Source organism: Budorcas taxicolor, chromosome 1 (assembly GCF_023091745.1).
Source record: "Budorcas taxicolor isolate Tak-1 chromosome 1, Takin1.1, whole genome shotgun sequence".
Taxonomy (NCBI): Eukaryota; Metazoa; Chordata; class Mammalia; order Artiodactyla; family Bovidae; genus Budorcas; species Budorcas taxicolor.
In genome coordinates, this window is record NC_068910.1 from 14831994 (window position 1) to 14841315 (window position 9322).

Below are 9322 nucleotides of genomic sequence, written 5' to 3' on the forward strand. Positions count from 1 at the left end.
ACAGGAAGTTGCTATTTACCCTTCAAGTCATGACAATCTGCCCAGTTCCTCCCTTCCAATTCCGCAGGGCTTGCTGATTTACTGGGGGTGGAGAAACCCTTTGCTCTGTTGCTCGCTCAGGGTGAGAGAGTACAGTTGTTCACTCAGCAAATGCTTATCAATCACGGCTTATGTGCCAGACAGTGAGCTGCATGCCAAGAGCACGTGCCAAGGACCCAGCATTGGCTTTGCCTGAGTGATGCTCGGAATCCAAAGAGCAGAGGGGAGCGGATGTGTGCGCACTCTGGTTAAACCTGCAGATGCGCAAGACATTACTTCTCCTGGGTCCTGACAGATAGCAGCTTGTCGCCAGTAATTTGTAGGTAATAAGCTATTCAAATCTGCAATCATTCAGTCTTTATAGCTGAGAGTGATTTAAAGGCTGTGCCTATGATGTTACTTTCACTCTCTGATGTATTTCTTAATGGAGAGAAAAGAAAGTATAAGAAATTAAATATAAGGCAGGGAGGGCCCACAAAGTGAGTGTGTCATGCCCAAGGTCATGAGATCATCAGTCTGCAGACTGGAAACAGGGTGAGAACCTCTGCTATAAGGTATTCTTTCCCTCAATTCCCTTGTTCAATTTCCTTGTTCAAATTCACAGGTGGCGATAAGGAGGCAGCTGTCACTGCTGGGCCCTGGTACATGAGGAACCATGACAGGCACTTGGATTAACTCATTTAACCCTCACACAATAGAGGGGTTCCCTCATAGCTCAGTTGGTAAAGAATCTGCCTGCAGTGTAGGAGACCCCAGTTCGATTCCTGAGTCGGGAAGATCCCCTGGAGAAGGAATAGGCTACTCACTCCAGTATTCTTGGGCTTCCCTTATGGTTCGGTGGGTAAAGAATCTGCCTGTAATGAAGGAAACCTGGGTTTGATCCCTGGGTTGGAAAGATCCCCCAGAGAAGGGAAAGGCTACCCATTCCAGTATTCTGGCCTGGAGAATTCCATGGACTGTATAGTCCATGGGGTTGCACAGAGTCAGCCATGACTGAGCGACTTTCACTTCAATAGAGGGGTAAGTATCAGTTTTTTTTTCCTTTCCATATTATTGAGATATAATTAACATACAGCATCATGTAAATTTAAGGTGTACAGCATATATTGAGTTATATTGTGAAAATCATTACTGCAATGTTCAGTTAACATCCATCATCTCATACAAACACCAAAACAAAAAGTTTTTTCCCTTGTGAAAAAAACTTTCAGGATCTACTCTCTTAGCATTTTAAAAATATACCACACAGCGGTGTTACCTGTAGTCATCATGAGGTACTATATCCTCGGTTGTGTATATTTCAATTATCCTAAAACTGGAATTTGGTACCTTTTGATCACTTGTATCCAATTCCTTCCCCATTTCCCACCCCATTCCCGGGCAATCACAAATCTGATCTTGTTTTCTATGAGTTTGGATGTTTGCAGGTTTTTTGTGTTTTTTTTTTTTTTTTCAGATTCCACATATAAGTAAGCTCTCACAATATCTGTCCTCTCTCTGACTTAGTTCACTTAACATAATGCCCTCAAGGTCCTTCCAGCTGTAAAAAGGGTGTCAGGATTTTCTTCTTAAGCTTGAGTAGTATTCCGAGGTATAGTCATTGAATCCTACTTTTCAGATGCAGAAATTGACACTGGGGTTCATGGTAAATACATTACCTACGGTTATACAGAAGGCAAGAGACAGATTTGGAATTCAAACCCAGATTCGTTTGATAACAAAAACCTTTGAATAAAAATCTCTAGCATGCGTGCATGCTAAGTTGCTTCAGTCATGTCCGGCTCTTTGCCACCCTATGGACTGTAGCCCACCAGGCTTCTCCATCCATGGGATTCTCCAGGCAGGAATATTGGGGTGGGTTGCCATGCCCTCCTTCAGGAGATCTTCCTGAGCCAGGGACTGAACCCGCATGTCCTGCATTGGCAGGTGGGTTCTTTACCACTAGCACCACCTGGGAAACCCCTCCTTTTGGCATACACCTTTGCAAATCCAGTTGGAAGTCATTGGAATCTGACTTTCATTTGAAGAGAGATTTGATGCATTTGTGAACAAATGTGATTCAACCAAGAACTAATTAAGTGAAATAAGGGATGTACACTGGGTAAGCCAGGACCTAACTCACATTAAGAGCTAGATTTTAGTCAACACATCATCAGCCTTCTCCATTTGCTCCTCCTCCCTTCCTTCATTTATACCTTAAAACAACTGCCATCTGTTCTTGCTCGTGACTTTTCTGGCTGCCTGGACAGTGTTGTTGAATGAGGCTGGGCTCCCCTAAGCATGTGTCATGAACAGCGGGTAAGCTGGCTGGGGGGTGGCTGGTCTAGAATGGCCCTAGCCACATGTCTAGAGCAGGGCTGGGTTTCAGTTTTTGGGTAACAACCATCAAGCTTGCCTGGGTTTTTCACGTGGTAGCAGCACTGTGGCAAGAGAACGAATGGAAGCAAGTAGGGCATCTTGAGGTCTGGCCCCCTCCTGTTTCAGTACAAATTATATAGTCAGTCCAGATGTGGGGGATGGAGAAATAGAATCCTGTCTCATGATGGGCAGGGCTGAAAAATCACATTTCCGCTGATGCCTTACGCTTACTCGTACTGTCGGTTCTCCCTGTAGACCGAGGGACCTTCTCAGGCAGAAGAACTTCCTACATCCAAACAGGTCTATACTCAGGTTCAGTCCGTTGTTTAACATCAGTGATTCTTTCTGATCCTCTGATTCGGGTTGGTAGTATTTTGTTCCCTGAAAATGGGAGCCCACCCACAATATCTTTTCTTAGAGGAGTTTCCACTCTTACCCTTTTATTTGTTAAGTGGTCTGTTAAATTAATCTGGGTCCAACAGCTATAAGTATGGCACCCAGAGCTACGGGCTCTGTTCACTGAGGGAGCTGTGCAGAGTCACGCCTTGCCCGGATCCCGTGGCTGTGGACCCGCCGTGACCCTGCCAAAGGTGACCTTTTGTGACCGTGTTTTCTGCTGCTGCCCCGCAGGCACCTTCCTTCTGTGCCCACTGTGGAGTTTCTGGGCCCCTCATTTTTATACATGCTGTTCCTGCTGCCTGGAATACATGCCTACCTCCTCCTCTTGGCCTGGTGAAGCCTCATGAATCTTTTACAACCCAGACTACATCTCATGCCATCACTCAGCAAATCTGTACTGATCTGCCAGGCCCAAGACACAGGGGGCCTGAAAACAGACTCAGCCCGCTCCTCGTGGGAGTACTGTCACGCTGTGGGAAACACCCTGTTTCCAAGTCCCCGCCTCTGCTCTTTTCCCACAGGCATGAGTGTGTCTGTGTCTGTGCATACACATGTTTACACGTGACTGCATGTGTGTATACAAATACGTGTATATATGTGTATACACATACGTGTATATATGTGTATACACACACGCACGCATACCTTTTACAGCACAGATGTACACTGGATTCTACCGATTGGTGAATTTTTCTCTTTCATTAAACCAAGTTCTTTACACTTAGGGAACACACTTCATTATTCCATTTTATAATTAAATCACCCAGTCTTTCCTTATAGTAGAAATCCAAAAGAACATTAGCTGAACAGACAAATGACTGACTGTCAGAAGGAAAAGTTGCTCTTGGAAGAGTGTTTAGCTCAATGTCTTAATCTTGCCAATGAAAAGACGAAAACCCAAGCAATTAAACTACTTATTGCGACTACACTGCCTTTACATAGGGAGCAATGCATTCCCCCAACTTCAGGGTCGAAAGGGGGACAGTTGTATATTTTAAACAAAGTTTCTGGTTTTAAGAAAATTTACTTTACATTTTATACAAATTTCAAGTGGGCGAATTACTGTATATCAAAAGTGATTTAAGAAATTTGGCTTTTGAGCCAGACAGATTTGGAAGAAAATTCTGGCACCATTTGACCTCAGGCAAGTTAATTTTACCTCCTAGTCTCACTTTCCTTATTTATAAAATGGAGCTGCCCATCAGCTCCTGCCCCAGACATGTTGGGCAGATTTACAAAGCACGAGGCTTAATCCACAAAAATGTGTAATATACATAAGCTCTCATTTTATCATTATTAGTTTGCTATTAATTTAAATGATGCCTAGAAAACAGCATTAGCTAAACATTTAAAGGTTCAAGTCTAACCATAATTATATTCAAGAGATGTCCATAATGGTTGCTATCTTAAATCAGCTACAACCAATCTCTTTTTAGTTAAAAAAAAAAAAACTTTTTCGTCAGAAATTCAGACGCAGTATGACATTTTCCCACAGGATTTACCTACAGGAATTAAAGCATTAGCAAGGTCCTTTGCACGAGGAAATGAATGCATACCACAGCATGATGGCAAGCCCGGGATCGCAAGGAGAGTGATTCACATGCCGTTGTTACTGAACTAGTAGAACCTGCTTTTAATGGCCAGAAGATGTTCATTTCCTGAGGCTAGGTTAGTACAAATACTGAACTGTCCTTTTTTCCATGCATAAAAATGGAAATGTAAAGGTTAGAATGCTATGGTTAAGAATGGTTTTAAACAATATTTTATGGCATCTGAAGGCAACCCTTTTATCTTTTACATCTTCACTTTTTATTGTCTGGGCTTTTACGAGCTGTGTGCTTGAACTAGACCCAAATCCTGGGTGCCACACTCAAAATCATATGGTGCATCTGTTTCTCTGACCAAGGACATGGTGGGATTCTGCATATCAAAATCGTCCTCCCACCACACACTCACACTCAGCGGAAAAAATGGAAAATGTTGCATCCATGCCCTCTCTCAACAGGGGCAGTTCTGTTCACATCCCATGGGGGCAGGGGGCAGGACCGAGCCACAGTCAACAGGGGGACATCAAAGTGACTGGAGCCTTCTCTTTGGACATCTATTTCCCTGGAGAATCTTCAAAACTGGTTAAGGTCCCCACCTTGTATGGACCTGGAACCTGCCTGGCACTCTCTGAGCAAATAGAAATGCCCCATCATTATTTCAGAAACAAGCAAATGCCTTTTAGCCTTTTTCCAAATATGGGGTGGATTTTTTAAAATAAAAACATGATTTAACCATTTTACAGTAGTGGAAAGTCAAGGGAAACATGTGTTGTAACAACAACCACAGTGATAGGAGTTCTGCTGCTGTTTGTGGAACTGAGTGAGCTCTGTCTGGCCAAAGCTATATTCTCTTCTAAAAGGAGTGTGTATTTATAAAAATGTTGTGCCAAAAGTTAAGTGAGAGCCACTGACTGTGCCTCGCGCCTGCGCATTTCGGTGATGTTATCCAGAATTCACCCGAGCCATACTGTGACAGCTGAGTGGAATGCAAGACGCAAGGAGGTGGAGAAGGCAAGTGGAACCTCTGAGAAGAGCGTGGTTGGCATGGAGGGCACATCGAAAGATGTGGTTGGAATTATACTGGAAAGGCATGTTAGGGGGAAACTCTGAAGGGGTTTGAATGTCAAACAAACAAAAGTGTCTAGGATTAACACTCTAAACACTAGAGGGCCATTGATGTTTTTGAGAGGATCAGTTGCTAGAGTTCCTGGGGCTAGGCCGCCCCTGCCGTTCTTAACCTCACGGGGGTTCTCGCCCTCCGCTGTGAACAGAGAGCAGGAGCCGGCCTCCAGGTTCAACTACGCCTCCGGAGCTGGCCAGCCATGTCGCTGGTGGTGTAGTTTCAGATTCTCTTGTTCTCAAGTTCACCAGACTCCCTGTTGTGTTACCTCTGCTGCTTCTACATTGATGCTGATGCATGGGAGTCTTGTGGTTTGGAATGGTTTATCCTCAGTCTCTCCATTTGGGCGTTGGTAGGAATACCCTGGTTTGGGGGAGGCAGTTGAGATGTTCGGTGAATGTTGACCGTTGGTTTGTGGTTTTGCTGCTCAGCTGTCCTTTTTGTATGTAGGAATTTGGAAAGATTATAGAAGATGCATCCATGTACCCAGAACCTAGAATTGTGTTTTCTTTTATGGTAGAAATGGGTCAACTTCTGGTCTCCCCTTGAATAGAATGGGGGTAATGAGAAAATGCATGGTGAGACAGTACATTTTACAAAATATATTCAAAGAACAAGGAGCTCAGATCTAGAAGTGACCTTGAGGGTAGCCTTGGAGAAAGAAACAGAGGTGTCATGAGAGCTTTCAGTTCAGTTCAGTTCGGTCGCTCAGTCATATCCGACTCTTTGTGACCCCATGAATCGCAGCACGCCAGGCCTCCCTGTCCATCACCAACTCCCGGAGTTCACTGAGACTCACATCCATCGAGTCAGTGATGCCATCCAGCCGTCTCATCCTCTGTCGTCCCCTTCTCCTCCTGCCCCCAATCCCTCCCAGCATCAGAGTCTTTTCCAATGAGTCAACTGTTTGCATGAGGTGGCCAAAGTACTGGAGTTTCAGCTTTAGCATCATTCCTTCCAAAGAAATCCCAGGGCTGATCTCCTTCAGAATGGACTGGTTGGATCTCCTTGCTTTGGACTTTCTCAAAAGGTGCCCAGGCTGCCACCTGGCTTCGTGCAGTCAGGCGTGCTTGGGCCACTGCGGCTGTCTGTTTGGTGATGAGTGGCAGGGTGGTCTCTTCTTGCCATACTATCTCCTTGGGACATCCCAGAAGCTCCAGCTGAGAGTTTAAGTTCAGTTCTGATGACCACTTCATAGGGAGGAGGTCAAGACGTGAAGACCAATGATATGTGAAAAACCACAAAAGAAATGGGAGTTGAGAAGCACCAGCCTTACTACTTGTGGAATGAATTCACCAGGTGAATGTGGTTCTGTGGGTCAAACTGACTTGGGACAAAGCCCTCACATGGAAATGTAGGGAGGAAATGTGTTCCCTCCTAAGGGAACATACGCATAACATATATGTGCGTGCATGCTAAGTCACTTCAGTCGTGTCTGACTCTTTGTGACCACCAGCGATGTTCATGGGATTCTCCAGACCAGAATACTGGAGTGGGTCTCCATGCCCTCCTCCATGGGATCTTCCCAACCCAGGGAGTGATCCCATGTCTCTTAAGTCTGCTGTTTTGGCAGGGGGGTTCTTCACCACCAACAGCATGTGGGAAGCCCCTAACGTATGAGATAAATGCTCAGCACCTGTCCCTCCCATGGAATTCCAGGCCCTGGAATGAAGCATGTGTGCCTCAAACCCTCCCTGGCTATCTGTAGTGAAAACCTCTCCAAGACATGAAACAAGTTTCTCTCTTTCCCTCAGTCATGGAGCAAATCCAGGGAAATTTCAAAATCACAAAACATGAGAGAAAGCCTGTATGAGACACCCTGCGATCATACCCTTGACTGAGACAGAAAGACAATGGCATGGAAGTGAAATAACACACAGGAAGTGGAGCTCTGGCCTCACGGCAGGCCATACACACAGCTCAGAGAGGGACGCACAGTTCCTGGACAGGTGGCCTGACACCTGGGGCTGCGACACATTTGAGGCAGAGCAGCAGAGAGACAAGACTTTTTCAGCCAGGATCCTTATCTCAGACTGCCTCCAGAGCTGGTCCTGACAAAATCAGGACGTGTACAAAGTACCATTGGGTTGTTCCTCATTTTACCCTGTTTAAGCCCCACCCTCTCCCCACATTGATGTCCCTCTCCTGTTGACCTCAGGAATCCAGTGACCTTGAGCCTTAAGGGAGTAAAAGAACATTAACTGTAAAACCAGGTACATCGGACACGTTCCTTGACTTTTCTGAGCCTTAGTTCCCTCGTCTAAGTAGACATAATAATTTATCTTTGCTATGAACCCAACAAGATACATCTGTACCTGAGGAGGCCACGCAGAGCTGTTGCTACAAGGCATTCCCAGTTTTTGCCCTTGGCATCCGTACAGTTAGCATCTCCTTTCATGCTCAGCAGCATCCCAATCCGAGGATAAATTCTGTGGTTACTCTATAAGGCTCCTAACACAAAGCCTGATAAGAAGAGGCAGTCAGCCATCTTCAGTCCTTGCCTACCCAACATGCTTTCAGAACCCTCCATCCCATTAAAGTGTAAATGTTTGCCAGTGTTTAAATATTATCCCTGCTGGAAATCTTAAAAGAAGTATCTCCTGTGGCAAAATCTCAGTGGCCAGTTTGTGAGCTGGGAAGATACTGGGGGAGTATACTGGGGGAGGGGGGCCCTCACACCTCCTGTGCATAAGACTGACCCCCAGTGGCCATCCAGAGCTTTGTGACTATTCTTAAGGCTTAACTGTCACCCACAGACTCACCACCAAAAAGTTACAGCAGAGATGGCTCAACACCATCAGAGGGTCGGGGTCTGAGCCTAACAGCGAATCTCCCAGACAAACACTTCATCCTCCAGGTGGTTCAGAGGCTTCACTCCGAACACAAAGCGCTGATGCACCCGACCCCCTGGTGCATACACCTGATATCCTCAGTGTCAACCCTGGGGATGAGGGATTAGTAGAGGTGAGAAAACCGTGCCTTACGAAGCAAGCGGAACACATTTTAAAACATTAAATTAACAGTAACTCCACAGCTATTTTAGTGCAATCACTAAACATGGGAACATCTACTATGTGTCAGGGCCCTGGAGGCATGGAGATCCCTAGTGGGTCAGCAAGATGGCCAGGATCATAAGGTCGAGGCAGGCAGGAGAGGCTTGCAGTTTATGAGGAGACCAAAAAATTCCCCAACCAGTGGGGAATGCTGCAGCCAAGTTTAAAACTCCCCCACCCAGGCGCTACTTTTCCCCTTAAAAAAATGAATGTTTTATTGTTTATATAATATATGTTCATTATCATATAATTGGAGGGCATATGTAAATTAAAAGCAATGAAATGCTAACCTTAATGCCACCAACTAAAGGTAACCACTTTTTTGGCATTTTTCTATCAACACTTACTTTTTCTATCCTTAGTTATCTTTGTTCCTTCCTTTTGACCCATGGAAGGTAAAATTTTAAACATTTATTTCTTCTGATTACAAAAGTAATACATTTATTGTAGAAAAGGTGAAACACATTCCAAACCCAAAGAATAGAATACAGGCCATTCAAAAGTTGCCAGGCAGATAATACTAGTGACGTTCTGAAATGAACAGATTGTTTAAAACTACAAAATACACATTAAAACAATAAAATGTAATAGCTGAATAATTTTAAACATACCTCTAACAATGAATAGAATGGGAAAGACTAGCTGCTGCTGCTAAGTCGCTTCAGTTGTGTCCGACTCTGTGCAACCCCATAGATGGCAGCCCACCAGGCTCCTCTGTCCTTGGTATTCTCCAGACAAGAACACTGGAGTGGGTTGCCATTTCCTTCTCCAGTGCATGAAAGTGAAGTCACTCAGTCGTGTCTGAC